Consider the following 18185-nt stretch of genomic DNA (forward strand, 5'->3'; position numbering starts at 1 on the left):
CATGAAATAGCTTTCTGAAGAGTTTGGTTTTTTCAGAGTCTGCATTACAGAGCTTCAGGAGCAGGTAGAATGAAAGGCAATATGAAATTACTTTAACTCTTCAAGGAGTCATGGCACTGTCATCACATCACTCATGCCAGTGTGTATTTTATGGTGATAGGCATGAAATGGTAAAGTAGCTTCTCTGCTTTCGCAGAGGCATATTTTGCCTGTTTGGGTGATTTATATCTAGGTCATGACAAAATTTCTAATGTCACACACTCACACAGCTATCACAGCAGAGAGCAAAGTTATACTTAAAAAAATAAATACTGGGGTCTTTATTCTGAAGGAGTAGCTGTCTTTGATCTGTTTGATCTCTGGGCTCTGTAGCTCTACTGCATTTTTCTGCTCGTCTCATGTTTTGGCTTAATAACTATCACCAGTTTCATATGAAACATTGCAGTCCAGCACTGAGCCCACTGATGTTCTTCAAGAATAAACTGATTTTTTCTGCTCTGGACAATTCATCCATTTGCTGTTGCCTGCCCTGAACATCCTTTAGAAGAATTAGAAGTATTCCTGGCTGTAGCATAGTTGTCTGCGGTTTGTGGTGGCTTTTGTAATTCCCATTAGAAAAACCCTCTTTTTAAGGTCAGTTTTTAAGCTAATGAATCAGTTCTAATGCTTTTGAGATTTTTTTTTCCATTTCTCTTTATGATTGTAGGGAATTCCAGAGTAAGTGAAATATGTTCAACTGTGGCCTTGTGAAGTCTTAGCCTTCCTGCTTAGAACGTTACCTAGCTATATTTGACATGTAGAATAAGTTGCCTTGAAAATTTCAGAAGAAATACCTATTTATGTTGTATGGCTAGAAGAACACCACTTTTCTTTTGCAGACTTTACTCTAGGGTTTTCAAAGATTTCTCTCAACATCATGTCAACAAGAGACTGTAGTCTGTCACCATCCAGTTCATTTTTAAGGATAATCAGAGTGAGGTAGGATGACTGCTAGTGCTACAGGAGAGTTCCACACGAGGAGGTAGAACCTCTGCCATCATTCAGGGGTAAAGTAAATGCAAATGTTTTTGTACACAACAGTCTTCTATGACCGGTTTCTATAAGTATCTGCAGTGCTATAGCAGAGTATCAGGTTTCACTGATATTTTCTTGCATTTTGAAGTTTTGTACCTGCAGAGTTCAGAAATAGAGAGGAGGTTAGTCTTTAGGGAAATCCCTGCCTAAATCAGAAGATGCCAATTAGCTCCAGGTGGGTCATATGGCATATCTTCAAGGTTGATTTTTTAGCTTTTGTTCTAGCAGGAAATTCTGCTGTGCATGTAATAATAGATTTTTAAAACTGTATTCAGCTAGCACCAAAAAACTTGCCTAATTTGTACACTGCTGAAACACTGCTAGTAAGTACGGTCGCTCTTAATCCAGAAGGTCCTATGGAGCTATTTGTCCTTTGTATCCTTTTACCAAGACCCAGACTTCCTGCCTTGGATTTCCCAACTTCCATGCTATTTTGTTACTTTAATTAGAGCTTGTTACTTGTATTTTAAGTATACCAGATTGATAGCATTTGAGAAGGATATTTTTTCAAAGCTGTTTATCACCCAATAACCTGAAAAGATCATATTGTTATTAATGGATGAAGCAAGGACTAGTAATAGCTGCATTTTTGTCCTTTTTTCCACTCTCTTTACCAAGATATGGGTAGATAACGTTTTAGGTAGTTCAATACCAGACATTGAGCTCTGGATGGTTTGTCTGAGAAGCCTATATAAAGCTTGTGAAACTGGATGTATTTAAGTGCTTTGACCTATCATTTCTAAACTTCAGTGGAGGAATGCTGAAGTACAACAGTGATTTTCCTTCTGCTATCATCAAAGTATTTCTAAATTCTTTTTCTTTTGAGCATTAGAACTCTGTTAGGTCTTTTTGGAACCAAAACAAAGGATTTTTAGCATAAAACTAGAAATAATTTAAAATATTTTAAAGAACATTTTCATAGTGGAGCAATTGCTGTATCTCAGGAGTTTCCTGTCTGATGAATTGCTCTACTTCCATTCATCTAGTACAGTGCTCTAGGTTAAAAGAAAAAGAACCACAAAAAACCTCTTCAAAATTTCTTCTAGAGGTGAGTTTCATTTTTGAAATGAATGCTTACAATTGATCATTTAAATCTAATGCATTATGTGATGGCTTTTGATATTCCAATCTACTGAGGAAAATATTAACATTTTTAAACTGCTTTGTTCCAGCAAATTTTCAAATTTGTTAAGATGCTTATGGGATTGTTTTAACCTCTACTGAAACAGGTGGAACACTAATACATTTTGAAGAACACTCATCACATCAGACCACCTTTTTCTGGATTTATCACAAAATCAGCACAATTGTAGTCAAACAGGGCAGTCAATAATGATGCATTCCCTGGCACCTCTCAGTACCTGTCGAAAATCAGGTATTGTAAAATTACAGTGACATTTTGTCTGGGTCTCATATTGCTAACAGTGCATCCAGTTCACTTCTGCTGTTACAAGGTGAACTCTGGCATCAGCTGATAATGTGTCTGAAAGTTACTATCTACATCTGATGCAGTTTGCACACTGCTTCTGAAAAACAGGCTTAAAATTTAGATGGATATGCATAATATTTCAGTGCTAGAAGAACTATGTTTACATGAGAGGCTGTAGTTAAAGGCAAGGATATTTGGATAAAAAGATGTCCAGGCCACTCTAGTTGGTCCATAAAAGATTTTAAGACGAGACTTTCTTCTGTGCGTGTAATAATTTAAGGAGGCAGAAGAGAATGAAAATTTGAACGTAGTGTGTATGTGAAATGTGAAAAAAAGGCCAAGATTAAAGGGATATAAAAGAAAGTAACTGGAAGGTATGGGAGTTGAGCGCAGGGAACGCTTGGTTCTGCTTTAGCCTCCTCAGCTGCTGGAAACTGGAGTTCTGCGTGAGAAACGCACGTGCATTGCTGGCTGTTTTTCTAGGGACAAAAATGAAAGAGCAGTCATTTAACAAGTGTATGCCAAAGTGACATTTTCAGAAGGCCAGTAAAGTAACACATAGGTAATAAAGGATCTTAGTCAGGGTATGCTTGCTGACAAGTTGGTTGTCATTTAAACTAGCTAAGTTTTTTTAAGTTTCGGCATGCAGGATTTTATACCATTTATCTTAATTTTATGTAACAAAATTCATTCTATGAGTATCAGTTGCTAGCGTAGAACAATTAAAGCATCATGTTTTCATAGTGTTTCTGTGAGGAATGTATAATTACTCTTTGTGCCAAAAATTTCTTGCATTATGGAAACAAATAGAGTTTACAAATGGTACTAACCTGTTAATCAGATTCAATAAAAATCAGTAAGTTGGTGAAATATTCCATCTAGTACTAGTAAGGGAAGTGGTGGCATTTCAGAATTAGAAGTCATTTCTATGGCATTTTGCCACTCAATATGTTACGCAAAAGGGGTTGTGCGTATTCTAGTTACTGTCTTAAACAAGATGATATCAGATGTCAGAAGCTTTTTTCAAACAGTTGGTAAAATGAGATGTCTTTCCTGGCTGTAATTTCCCACAAGGTTACCCTAGATCATTGCATTTCAACTAGCAATCTGTTTTCTGGGTTTGGCCCTTGAGATAGAGAATCTGTCCTGGCTGCCTTTTTCTCCAGGGGCAAGTAAGGAATGGTTTGTGGCCATATCCTGCCTCTGCACAGACAGGCGCTTTGAACTCAGGTTGCTGCCGTTGCCTCCAGAGATCATGAGAAAGTGAGGGAGGAGGACAGTTTTATTCCAAAACTGTGATCCAGCCATAATAACAATGAAGCCTGGGCCACCCAGAAATAAGCTATCCTTTTGCATAGGCACTGAGAAACAATCAGAGAATAACTGTAGTTTGCATTCATGCGCACATACAAACCCACATACACGCACAATATGTGGAAGGATATCTCTTTGGTGATAAGCAGTTATTTGCAGCGTCTGGACTTCAGGGGCCTGGCTTGTGCATTCGGGGTGTTTTTTTTAAAGCAAATAGAATTGGCTGTATTAGGATCTAGTGTTTTATGGGATTTTCCCCACAACTTTATCTCAGCATGGCTGGAGATGAGGCTGATGTTTGTATACATTTAGAAAAATCATTTGGTTTAGGAACAAACAAGGGGAGAAGTATCTTGCTTCACTTAATGGATGATAAAAAAGATGTGAACATCCAGTTGAAGAACAAATATGAGATAATTTGGTAACTAAATGTGCTTGATGTTCTCTGTTGCTAATGTTCAGTACATAATAATTAGAGGATGTTTGAGGGAATTCATAATTACCTGTGTGACACCCCCTGACCTTCTCAGTCAGAAGCATGCCATTCAGAATCATTGGATGCGGCAAGGGAAAAAAGTGACTAAGGGGAGGAGGTGGTATAAAATGTGTATTGACATGTTTTGTCTTCTGTGAAGATAGAATTAAAAATTATAAAGTTATGGGGCTTTCTGTTGCCACAGCAGAGTAAAATTAGAAAACTGGATTTCATCCGATCTTCGCGTGAGGGAGGTGATGGGCTGTCCCAACTGCTTTCCAGTTGCTATGTGATCCAAATTATCCTGAAAACACCTCTGCAAGTAATTTGTTATAACTAGTGCATCGATTGCTACTGCAAGTATTTTACTGCAAGCAACATTTATGTAGTTTGTTCCTCCATGCCATTTGGTAGCCAGTGAAGTAGCTTCATAGGTACAATAAATGCAATTTAATGCTTGAATGATTTCTGATTTTTATGAGCAGAACAGCCTCCCGGAAAAACTGTGAACTGCAAAGCTGCTAGCTTTTCCAATATCCTGCAGACAATTTATATTGAAGATAAATTTGCAAGTAAAGACCCATCATGCTGGCTGGCTGGGACTGCAGATACACGCATGCACACACACAAGTTGGGCTTTGTCTGAGATGCTTATGTTATCCCATATGTCATTTATTATTTTTGGAATATTCATCACTTTATGAACCTATGCTTGTGCTGTCTTTTTTTTTTTTTTTCATGCTCTACTGAAATGACTCTCCTGCTATTGCTAAACTTGTTTTGGATTTATACCAAGAGAGGATCTGGTTTCTTCAGGCAGACTTGCCAATGTTTCAAGCTTTATGCATTAAGTCAGATCTGCATAGATCTGTGAAGCAGCAGCCCTCATCATGGTTATGCAACTGTCATGCCTAGCTGTGATTTGATTAAGATACAAAAGAATACTTCTTTCTTAATGGAAGTCCACAAAGGGTTTTCAGTGTATCTTCAGAAGATGCTGAACAGAGTCATCCTGTCTATTATGTGACAAAATGGAGCACTTCAGCCTCTGCAAGTGTAAGCTCTCTGGAAAGCCACAGCACATGGTTAGGCTAACATATGGTCACTTCACCACAGCTGTTGCTCGGCCCCTTGGAAATCTGTGATCAAGATCCCAGTGTGTGACCAGCAAGGTCAGTGTTGGTTTTAGCTATGTTTTGAAGCCTTGCTTATGTTTTACCTGTGAGATATTGCACACAGTCAAGCCTTTTATTGACTTGCTTAAAAAAATACTGAGAAAATTGAAAACCTTTTCAGAAAATTACCCAGTTGAAGGTTATAATGTTCTTCAAGCTCTGTTCCTGATGCATTAAGTCTAGCGGTGCTATTTAAAGCCAAGAATGAAAAGGGAACTCTCTGGCATTAGTTGCCTCAGTTATAAATAATGTTAGATGTTAGGATTTATATGATCTTGACGTGGCCATTGTATATTCAGAATGTCTGGCTGGAGTGTCTACATTTAATGTCAAAGGGTGATGCTCTGTAACAGGGTTGCTATAGTGACTTTGCAGTTACGACTTATTTTGGGGATTTCGTATTTGAAAGAAGTGGTGTTTGATTTTGTGGAGTGCAGAAAGTACCCCCATGGAATGTGGGGTGATCTTAGCACCATGAACTTCAGAACACAGAATGCTAGGATTAAGCCTTGCAGGTGGAGCTTATTTATATAATGTGAACTAACTATTCCTGTTTATGTTGTTTTGTATTGTTTTGATATGTAAGCCTAAAATAAATCACAGTAGTGCACTTAACACACTGGTTCTGTCTGGTGTGAGTGATGTCTGCCAGTGGTACTGGGCACATCACAGTCTCATTTTCACACAGAATGGAAGCAAAATACTTCTGTGATTTAATATTTAAAGTCCAGTACAGATCCAGTGATGGATCCTACTTTAAATACTTCAGAATAATATTTGGTTGTGAAGGAGATTTGTCAAAACCTTTATGTAAGAGTCTCCTTAATTCTTACCACCTTTGACTTAAGATAAATGAAATATGGAATATAAACAATGTGCTAATCTAATTCTTGGATTTCTGTAAGCAAGAGAAAGCAAACTTGGCTTTTAAACCCATTATAGGTGGCAGATAATTAATACATACTTAATTTTAGATGTTACATTCTGAGAAAGTTGTGACACCTTGATTAGGTAACCTAGTTCTTTTTTGTAATCCCTTTAAGATGGCATCTTTTCCATGTGCCATAAAAAGTCATACAGAAACAAGTAAGATCTGTAATTGGAATTTCTTCCCTTCCCTTGCTCCATGACACTTCTGTAAGCAAATCATCCATGATTTCTTTTAGTCTTAAGTTAGAGACATTCATCCTTTCTCTCTCCTCCACTCTCTGTTCTTCCTTCACTGGCCCCCATAGAAAAAAGGGGGAAAGTCCACTTTTTTACACAAAATTGTTATTTTAAACCATTTTCAATAGATCAATACACAAAATTAATTGCACTTTTTAAAAAAAAAAACCCAAAAACAAAAAGGCCAGCTGGAGCCTGTTAGCGTATGGTGCACTGGTCAAATGGGCTGAGAGGTGCTGTGACCTAGGGAAGGGACTGGGCAACTGCAGCGGAGCAAGAATTCCTGCCACTGATACCACTGAGAGGAACCGGCTTCAAGCTGCATCAGTGGTTGCTTAGATTGGATTTTAGGAAAAAATTCTTTACTGAAAGAGTGGTCAGGCATTGGAACAGGCTGCCCAGAGAGAGGTGGTGGAGTCACCTTCCCTGGAAGTATTTAAAAGACATGTAAATGTGGCACTTCCGGGCATGGTTTAGGAGACATGGTGGTGTTGGATTGACAGCTGGATGTGATGATACTAGAGGTCTTTTCCAATCTTAATGATTCTATGATTCTGCCATCAAACCAGTCAGCTGAGGCTGGGAATGGTGGAGAGAGATTAGGTGAATCATTAGTTCTTTGCTTAATTTCCATTCTTACACCATGAAATCAGGCTACTTTTGGGGCTGTTGAGCTGTTCCCTTTGCGGTTCTCCTGTGGAAGCACACAGGAGCACACAGCAAAAGCCATTCCAAAAATATGTAGATTTTATAGAAATTTTAGAAGCCACCTCAGGAGTTTACATGTGTGAAAGGGCTGTCATGATTTCTTTTAAAATCAGTAGCTAAGTCTCTTCTAGAAAATCACCAGCTTTTTTGCAAAGCAATACAATTTTCAGCAGGGTCAAGGCTGAGATTTAATTTTGATTCTGAAGTCATTACTCGTATCTTCCTATTAGCACAGAAAAAAAATTCCAGGACTGTATTTATAAGTAGTTTTCTACTAGTTTGTCAGGGTTTTATATTTTTATTTCGTCTGATTTTGAAGAGGACAGAATAGATCGAATTGATCTATTGTAAGCTTGTAAGAGGCTTTTGCTTATGTCTTACACAAGAGGCTGTCATGGAAACTAGTAACCACGGGGTGAGAGGTAAAGCCCTGTTACTGATTAAAAACAGCTTTAAAAAGAGTAAATAAACCCAGCAACCTTCATATCATTTTTTGCAAGCATTTTCCATGCTGGAAAATGCTTGTTAATGACATACCTCAGGAATGAAGTAGAAATAGAGTTAATAGAAATTTTCCGGACAAAATTGTTTTTTATAGGAAAACTGAATGATTGTAACTGGAAAGACTTCCGTTTTGTTGATACAGGAAAAAATAACACTTTTAACCTTTCCAACTGAAAGACTTTTAAAGAAAAACAAAACAAAACAAAACAACAACATCAAACCCCCCTCCCAAATATTCCTGCATCAATAAAAATCCAGGTAAAGTGAGAAAAGAGATTATTTGGCTAGGGGGGAAAAGAGTAAGTTGAAGGATGACAGTCCTATGACAGGATGGTGTAGGACTGGGAAATAAATTTTCAGTTAGTTAATTCAGGTAATGAAGAAAGTGATAGCTAGAACAAGGCAACCTTAAAAAACTATAAAGGAAACACATTCAAAACAACTGAAAAAGTACTATCTTTGTAAATAATGATATAACTTTTAATAATAAATACTCAGAGCCCCATTACTGGGGTAAAAAGCTTGGTAAGGTTTTTTTTTTTAAAGTTTTGAGATTTAAGTACTGTTTTAAAATGGCAGTTGCATTTACATAGGCTAGGGTAATTACTATGAAATATGCCTAATTACCTACCTAAATTGCCATTAGAAGAAAATATACATGGTCAGTAGTATGTTACCACACATTTGGCTCAGACATGGACTGTTGTTACAAATGGAATACTTTTTTAAGTTTGCTTCAGTTTGAGATGATGTGAGTTCCATCAGCCTTATGGAAAAGCTGAATAAGATGTTATCCAACAGCTTACATCTCAAAAAATGCACAATGTCTTCATATTTTGTCTTCTAGTAGATCTTTCTCCTTGGTCTTATTGAAAGACTGTAACTTCATGCCTCTGACAAAGAAGTGCACTCAAGCCTAGACTGGCCTGTGGTGCCTTCCTCGTGCTCCTTCCCAAGCCACAGTGTGGAGCTGCATCTGATGCTCCTTTCCCAGGTCTCCAGGCAGATGTGAGACCGCTTCATTTCAGTCTTGGCAAGACACGGCATCGCACTATTTTCAATGACAGATCAAGTGTTAGTTTTAACTTTGATTTTCTTGGCTCTTCTTTGTATACATTAGAAACTTTTCAATCTAAGTTTCCTATTTATATTTATCCTGTATTCAAGGTATGGGTTTGGGCCAAAAAAGTATGTGTGGATTTTTTGTTTTTTTCTAGAGAGTATGTCTTTAAATAGTTACGTTCTGTCTCTAAGGCTTCTCCAAAACTCTGATTTTAGACTTGGGGACAGCGCTATGAGTCAGCACTACAAACATTTTCTGTAGACCCTTGGGAATATTTGGAATTCAGCAAATGATAGCTAGTAGCTGCTTGGGACATGCTTAGTATTAGGGTTAAATGACTCATTCCTGGGTCAAAGTAACGAGTAGGAATTTGTGCCAATGTAGCTCGTCTTCTCATTGCATGTGAAAAGCAGGTTAGCAGATTTATTCTTCATGTCTATATTAGTATGATAGTATATGATTATTTTTAATACGATGTATTACATTTCTTTTACAGAAGGTCAGGATTTGAGGTATTTTTCTTTCTAAGTACAAGGCAAAAGAGAATTATTAAAGAAAAGTTGAGAGAATTGGTAAGTGATAATTTTCTTTTAACCTGTACATTTGTAGGAACGAGTTTCAGCAATCTGCTTAAACGATGAGAAACAACCTGAAATAAATATATTTATATTTTAATAAATAGGAAGCCCTTTAAAAAGTGTTAATTGTAATGTATTCTCTTCAGAAATGATCCTGTCATAACATTATAGAGGTAGTCTATATTACTGTTGAGCTTGATGAAGGTTCTTCTTCTCTTACATGTCTATGATCATCTTATGTAGACTAGCACATGGATTTTATTTTTTTTTGTGGTAACCTGGATTTTTATTCTCAGAGCCACATCTCTGACCCACTAAAATGCTAATTACTTTATTTATCTTGACATAGAAAAGATTCTTGCTGACACTTGATGAATCCTTTTATGAACACTAGTACATCTTCTCAAATCCCATCAGAGCTGCACAAACTGTACAAACTGTGGCATGGTTTTTCTCTTGTGTGTGTCAAAAGTTATATTTGTTACAGTCTGCTGCAAAGCCCTGGCTTCCAAGGCAAAGCAACATGTGCTGTGCAGAACACCGTTGAGGAATTGCAATGGTTCACTAAGGCCCCGGTCTTGCAAGCACTTTTGTTCATGTTTAACTTTCTGTGCGGTATGGGTAGTTATATGGGCAAGCACATGGATATACTTTTAAAAAGTTAGCACCTCTAGTTATGTAAAATTCCACAGCTTTTTGGCCCGTAGCTGCGAGGCTGTATCTGTGAGACAAGTCAGTGTCAACAGCAAAGCAGCTTTTAGTAAGTTTGTCATTTGGGCTTCTGCAGTATTGTTTTTTCAGTCTGATCAAGAGTTTCACAAATTAATGGGGATTATTTTTTCTTAAATTTAAAATTCCCTGAGCATGAATTTCTGTGTAACTTCATGAAAATATGTTCATACTCTTTTGACACTGTAGGAGAACGTCTTAAAGGAGCCTTCCATAGGAAAATAAAATAAATAAAATAGTTTTCTCTTTCAGTGCATTCCTTCTAATGCGGTCAGCTGTTTCAAGGCAAGAGGAGAATTTCTGATCAACTTGTTTATGGAAAGAATGTGCCATGAAAGTCCTTGGTGTATGCAAGTCAGAGAACTGTTGGATGAGGCACTTTAGATAACCCAAGTGGGATATAATTGCTAAGGAGCAGAAAAGAAGTCTCTAAAGCCAGAACCTAAGCTATAAAGTAATGTTGTGGGTCAAAAAGCAGTTGGATTTGTAACTGGAAACAAACTGGGAGCCAAAGCGGACTACACAGAGTGTATGTACCGTAGCTCTTTTCTGGAAAGAAACAAGAATCCCCTCCGAGAGAGAAGCTTTTGCAGGTAGCTGCCTCCAGTCAGCACTCTGCGTGCTCAGTCTTGTCCAAAGTGCCTCAGATCGGGCATCCTTCACTGGTACCCCACCAGACACTGTACCTTCATGAACATCCCTCTGATGCTGCTCTGTCACACACCCCACGGCACACACATGCACCTGTCAGCTGAATCTACGAAAACACCACTCTGCTGGGTAGCGACGTGGTCGTCTTGTAGTTTCGAGTCTGCATGACTGAAAACACACACAAAACTATGTCTGAGTGTCCATAGGACCTCTGAACCAAACGCTATGTAGTGGGGACATACTGATCTATCCCACAGTGCTCTTGATCTAGGCGTGACAGATGCAAGCTATTTAATTTCACCAGCCAGTGTATTCCCTGCCTCTTGGGTGGGAACCAGGGACAGTTCTAGATTTGAATGCCTTTAGCAGTATAGCTGCTGTGTGCTCCTGTTCCCAGGATTTAGTTTGAGAAAGTCAAATGCACAGCAGCAGCACAGCTTCTATCTGTCTTTGTAATGATCCATAAATTTACCGGTGTTACAAGGGATGAATTGTTATCACACCCAGGTGATAGCTCCAAAAGAACCAGAAGGTGCTTTTGCGAGTGACTTTCTAGCCCCATGGGTGTCGGTAGAGTTTCTACTGTTAATTTAAAGAATGAGGAGGAAACTTTGAACCAATGTATATAGCCCCTGAAGGATTTGAACTTTTAGTGTCTGTAACAAATCTGTATCATAATAAAGTCAATTAAAAGAACAAAAAGAAGAGAGGCAGAAAGCAAAGAGGGATCTGGTTAATACTAAATCTGACTTACTGTAATCTTGGTTTGGGCATTTTCCATAAAAGGAAGATCCACTTCTGAAGAGACAATCCCAGAGGAGCTGGTGCCTCAAAGTCAGAAATCGTACCAAAGAAAGTTTTGGAGAGCTGTGGTTACATGGACGAATAAATAACTGCTCATTTTCCAGTGTTCAGTGAGATGTACTGGAAGGAGATTTTTGCAAACTCTAGAAACCTTATGGTGCATTCACTGGATTTTTTTATGCCGTATACTAGAGAGACTAGTTAAATATGGGGATGGTGATGTATATTATGGCACTTGCAGACAAACTTAAACTAGAGAAATAATTTGCATGGTTGCGCTTCTATTCTGTTTGGGAAGTAAATCCATGTAAGATGTGATGGTGCTCTCCTGTGAAATAGTAAGAGTGGTAGTTTTGTTTGGTTTTTTTCCTTAATTACACAGTGAAAAATTGAAAGAGTGCTAGAGATTGCGGTGGGTAGTGAAAAAAGATCCAGGAAAAAAGTGAACCCCCTAAAATATTTATTGTGGAAAGTGTGAAAAATCCTTGTGGTGTTGTGGTTGTGTATTTTGGGGAGAGGAGGGGTTAGTCCATTCTGCATTACTGTCTACTTCCTGTTTCCTAATTCAAAGTCCTTAGTTTGAATCAAATCCTGACTCCAATGATATAATTTGGAATTTTGTTGTTGGCTTCAGTCTGATCAGGTTTGTGTGTTTAATAACAGGAATCGACTTGCTCTGTGAATATGACAACATGTCCTGGATGGCTCTGTGTTAATTCTGCACAGTGCAAAGGTTTTGAAATGTGTGTACGTACAAATGCAAGCAATGCATGTATATAAAATGTCCATGAAATATTTTATAGGTGTTTTATAGGTGCTATAGGAAGAACTGTAGGGAATTAATATGTTTACAGGAATATAAATTTAAAATTAAACACTTTCTTAAGCTTGTTCTGTCTTCTTGGAAATACAAAATTCCAGTTCCCCTGTTTAAATTTGGGCCCCTTGGGCCCCTGCCCCTGTTATGACCACATCTGTACGGCCTGCAGAGTCTTCAGTTCTACGGCCACATTTAGAAAGTATTTGACAGTAGTTGTCAAGGTTTGCTTTTTTGTTTGGTTTGCGAGGGGGGAGGGTGGTTGATTTTGGTTTGTTGGTTTTGGTTTTTTTTTCTTGATTGGACCAGCTGAACTGTTTTTTATTAATAATTAATAAAGCCACTTGGGAATTATTTACATGTGGTGATACCCTAGACAGTGGTTCCAGCTCCAGGAATGACATAAATGCATAGATCAGTGCATCATCATTAAGCTGGCAGGAGTCTACCAGAAAGTGATCAACACCAGGCTAGCCTCACACTCAGCCTTTCTGGGAGGGTATCGTGCCCTGATGCTGTGGTGAAATAATGCCTGAGGAAGGCTAGCTTTTAGAAGTCAAGTAAAAATGGAGTCTCTGTTTTCAGCGGATTGTGAAGCAATTACAGCTTCTACTTTTTTTTTTTTAAGTGGAAGCGATGTTTTCCCATGATTAAGCAATAAATGACTTAATTTACATTAACAACAATTCTACATGGTTGTAAATGATTCAGCAAAAATCCACGGAAGTAATTATCAGATCATTCATGGACTTGCTAGAGGGTGATGGTTTGGGAAAAAAAGGCCTCCTTAAAAGTAATTCCCATATATTTCCACACAAGAAACCTGTTTAGCAGCTTGCACCTTTAGCATAACTTCTTGTTTGTGTCTTCTGACTGGGTGCTAACTGTGAAAGAGTTCAAGTTTGTATTTAACAAGGATGCGGCTAGCATGAAGGGAAGAATGAGTATTGTTATCATTACAGCTTCAACAAACAAGATCTTTTCTCTTTACACCTTTTTGCACTTTAAGGAAAGAATAGCCTTGGATAATGTAAGAAATGACATCTGGACTTGTGGTCTTGAAATACAGCCCACCCCTGTGGAGCGCACTCTTCCTGGAGGCATTTCTCCTTGGATCTAGGAGAGCTGAGGAAAGGTTGTCTTCATCCCTTGTGTGTGGCCACAGCAAGCAGGACTTTCCATGAGGGAAGGAAAAGGAGCCTTTTGTGCTCCTGCAGCACTGGCAGACTTTACACTCAGGGAAAACTGAAAGGTGAGAGCAAGTTGCAGGGGGCTGCCACACTATATGTGTTTTTCTCCATATTTCTTAGGAAAAACTTTTTAATGATGAAAAGCATAGGGCTTTTCTCAGCAAGACTCATATTTTCAGTGTTCTCTGAACAAAAAGATAATGAAGCACAAGTATTTTAAGGGAAACAATATGCCATAAATAATGTTGACTGGAAATGCTACTACATGTTTAGGGTGGGGTTGTCTGCTATTGGAAGTAATTAAAATACAGCTGTATATTATCCATTGGGGTTTGGTTTATTCTGGAAGCTAATTTTTAAGAAACTGAGGGTTATTTATTGGTTGTGTCACAGGAATATCTGGACTGTTCTAATTCCAGTCTTCAGCATTTTTACATTTCAAGCCATATAAAGGAGAACAAGATATATGGTGCGTCTTCCTCAGTTCAACAGAATGGGCTCTAACCAGACTCTGTAAATATACTCTCTTCTGTGTTGTTTGTAGCCATAGCAATACTTCTCAAAGTATTATTTTTCTTCTAAAATTTACTCAGCAAAAGCGGTTTTCATGCTACAGTATTGGATTCAGGTCTTGAAGTGTTGCAAAGTGTGCTCCAATATGCTTCAAAGCCAGTTTATTTTTTACAAGGGGAGTGAACGTGAAAGCTAGGAAGGCTTTGCTTTAGCAGTGGGAGACCAAGTTTGACATCAACATTTTTGCTTTTCCGTCAGGATGTGTAAAAGGACTCCCTGGGAGGTGGCAGGTACCGTCATAACAGTGTGCATTTTATATGCAAGCACGTAGGTGTGTTTAAATGAAGAAAACAACCTTCCAGTTGGATTTTGTGTCGTGAAGAGACTGGGTATGATTTATCTGAACAGCAGCACGACTTTCTCCCTCCCCGCCTTAGCTGGGCAAATAGCTGGCCGGCTCACAGCCCTCCAATCACCCGGGCTGCTGAGCCTCCACCCCCCAGCACCAACAGTTCTCACACCACCTACAGCTGGCTTTTAAAGCAAATATTTTAATAAAATCACTTCCAGTCCTTATTCTTCTATTTAAGACAGCAGAAGTTCGGGACTGGGTAAGAGGAGCAGAAGTTTGCCCAGCAGAAGTTGCTCTGAATCAGGTTTGTCATGAAGTTTACTGCTGAAAGAAGTAACGTGAAAGCAGTGTAGTTTATCATAGGAACCTTTGCCTTTAACATATGTGCTTTCTGAATAGCAAGAGCTGTGGTATGCAGTATTACATTTAGTTTACATTACAGCATTATTGTGTCTCTGAGAAAAAGCAAATTATGGTGTTAATATATAGAAGATGCAATTTATGTTTTGCTTCCCAGTCTAACTGGAAGGTGTTTCTGCTTTTAGATGATAAAGCTTTCCTTTTCTGTTTTATGCATATTAGACTTCTGTTACAGGTGCTGCTTTCCAGTTTTAGGGCTTTAAGTATTATTTAAATACACTACTTTGAATATTCCAAGACATTAGGAGTTTTGCCAAAGTCCTGGGCACAACATAAACTTTTAGGACGCTTGCAGTAAAATCATGTATTGTCTGTGCATGTGTGTACACACACACAAATCATAGACTATACCTAGTTTTGCTTAATCTCTGAATTCTTTTACTTTCATATATTATTGCACTACATCTAATCAATGCAATTCTGTAATTTTGAATAAGGCTAAACGTACTTAAGAACAAAGAAAATTTTTTTCATAAATTCTACAGATAGACAATATAAAATATAAACTTTTACAGCTTTTTTCAGAAAAATGAGACTGAAGGAAAAAATCTAAATTAATCCGTATATAATCAGTATATATTAATATTTTTCCATTTTCAATATGTTACAAACTTATTGGAGTATTTTCTCCTAATTGGTATGCTGTTTAAAATGTTACACTACTGCACCTAAAATTTATAGTATATTATAGTACATAATATTAGCTGTACAAAATAGTTTCTAAGTAAAATATCTTTAAGTTACTTTTGCTTCAGGACTCTTTAAACACATATCTCAATGACAGTATTAAAACTTCCAGAGGTTTTATATTGCTTTATAACAGTCACTTTACATATGAGCTTTTAACCATTTTTATTAGAGCTTTTAACAGAAAATTTTGTAGGAAAAGTTGAATGGCAACTGCAGCAAAGCTTTGGGTTTTCCCACCTGTAGCTTGGGTTTGATGTGTACTAACTTAAACCACTTATTAGATGTAATTAAATTAAATGTGATTTTAGTGAGTGTGGTGATACGTGATATAAGTTACATTTTTGCTCCAACCTATTGTTTGTGTTTTGTTTTGGGGTAGGATGCTGTTAGGTTATTTTTACATGGAAAATACTTTGCAAAAAATGTCAGAAAAAAAAATTTTACATGAGTGTGAAGCAGTCAGAGCAATTTTAAAGATGAATACAAACTTTGCAGATGGAGACTTTGTCTTTTGCATCATGTTTGTAGTTTTTTGACACCAAACATTTCCTGCTAGAAGAGGGCTAACAATAGGTGACCATTAGATGTTCCTGATCATCCATCTGAATGGAGAAGCTGGTATGAATCATAATGCTGAACTCATTTTCTCGGGTTAGCATTGAGATGTGTGGTGGTCAAGCAGTAAATTATCTGGTTTACAACTGGCCAGGAAAGACTGAAATTAAGAAGGGTCTATCAGCAGCTACTGTAGGGGAAAACCCAAGATAATAAAGAACAAAAGGAATTAGCAAAGTATCTCTACTTATTCAGGTACTCTGACAAATACTGTGAATGTCCATTAGACATGAGGAAGTTTTTAGGGTTTTTTCCCCCTATGTTAGATAGGTCAGTCCTATTCCTTTCCTGCCTAAACTAAGTCCTCCTGTCCTGCCTGTCTCTTTGTTGCATGCAGCTGAAGGGGTAAAACTAAACTGCAATGTGGACAGCACTGCGATTCTTTCTAGGAATGTGTTCAAGGAAGGAGGAGGCTTGAATGTGGGCTGAACTTTGGTCCTCAAGTCTAAGGCAGTTGAACTGGGGCCTCCCTTTCTCGGAGGAGTGTTGGAGGTGTATTCAGTGAGTAATCTGTAGCTAAAGAAACACTTAGTGCAAAAGAGACTTCAGAAGTGCAGTGACCCAGCGCATGCAGATCCAGAGAACTGCCACCTCAGTTGTACGCAGCAAAAGGAGCGTGCCAAGGTCAGTGACAAATGGACTTCACAGGTGTTTGCTTGTGACAAATGTCTCTGTAAAGCAGACTTCACTGAAGTGGAGCCCAGCACAGGTTTGAATGCAGGGGAGAAGCAACAGGTTGGGTCTGCTCCTCATCGAAATTAGAAATAACTGCACAGTGCTGGTGAGTGCAAGGGTATTTTCCTTTTTGGGTTCTTATCACTAATTTCCTATGCTTACACTCTGTATAAGCACAGGATTCAATCTGTACTCTGTTTAAACTGCATGAACAACTCAGCCTACCCTGACTGATCGCACTTTCAGGGTACATGCCTAACGCTGTTCTTCAAAGGCAGGCAGGTATCCAAGCCTGCTCTATGAAACGTAGGACAGGTGCCTCAGAGATGCCTTGGGAGCACTGTGAGCTCTGTCAGCAGTAGAGCATTAAGAGAGCTCACTTCCTCTTGACTGATCACCCAATAGATTACCAAAAACCCCATTTCCCAAGCTGTCAAGTGTGCCTCCCCAGGAAGGCTCAGAGAAGATCCAGTGCTCATCAGCTGTGCAGGACATTCAGCAGGGGCCCAGGCCACTGCTGGTGGAGTGCATGGCTACAGAGGCAAAGAGGAAGCACAGGCCACAGTGGTCTGCTATGATGAGCCAGGCTTAGACTAAACAGGGAAAGGAGGAAGTAAAAAGGATCAGTTAGGAAAATACTGAGACCAGCTGATCAAAAAGTAGGAGAGATCATCTTTCTCCGTGTTCACTTACCCTACTTCATGTTCCTCCCTATCCTAAAGATCAACAGAAAAGGAAACAGCGAGAGTTGCCCGATCACGATGGTGCAGGAATAAGACCCTCTTTAAGAGTGTGTAGTTGCAGTCAGTGTAAGCTTATCTAGGACAATGCTGCCACCAAAAGGCACACCCAGCTGTTACCTTCTTTGCTTCTGCAGGTATTTGAGCATGATCCATGCTCAGTCACAGTGTTATGATAAGCTCTGCTTGTGGGTCGGCACATGTCAGCACTGAGTCAGAGCCCAGGTTGTTTCTTCCCTTGCAGTGGGTAATGCATTAAAGGACCTGTCTTACAAGGGACACCTCAGAAATAGGTTACACTTGTCACTGATTTCTGAAGACACTTCATCACCACTTACCTATGTCATTTTGTCCTATGTGGAGACCAAATACCCTCATAAGCTCATCAGCTCTTCCTGCTCCACCTTCCTGTTGAGTATGAAGTGAACCAGTACTGGAGTCTTGGCATGTCTTGGCCAAATCTGAAGAGGGGCAATGTCTGGGGTAGTGCTCTGCTCTTGGT

General features: G+C 38.6%; 1 protein-coding gene across 4 annotated transcripts in view; it reads left to right on the forward strand.

The window, feature by feature from the left end:
• Positions 1 to 18185, forward strand: part of SLC7A2 (solute carrier family 7 member 2) — a 62252-nt gene that overhangs the window by 17116 nt on the left and 26951 nt on the right. For 2 of the 4 annotated variants that reach the window (XM_064449520.1, XM_064449524.1), the window contains exon 1: positions 14738 to 14847. The exons of 1 other annotated variant lie outside the window; for it this stretch is intronic. The gene's annotated coding sequence lies outside the window, so the exon portion shown is untranslated. Of the gene's footprint in view, positions 1 to 13497; positions 13741 to 14737; positions 14848 to 18185 lie in introns of those variants that run through there. One more of the 4 variants, XM_064449522.1, reaches the window with a different exon arrangement.

The sequence above is a fragment of the Phalacrocorax carbo genome, chromosome 4 (genome assembly GCF_963921805.1).
Source record: "Phalacrocorax carbo chromosome 4, bPhaCar2.1, whole genome shotgun sequence".
NCBI classification, from domain to species: domain Eukaryota; kingdom Metazoa; phylum Chordata; class Aves; order Suliformes; family Phalacrocoracidae; genus Phalacrocorax; species Phalacrocorax carbo.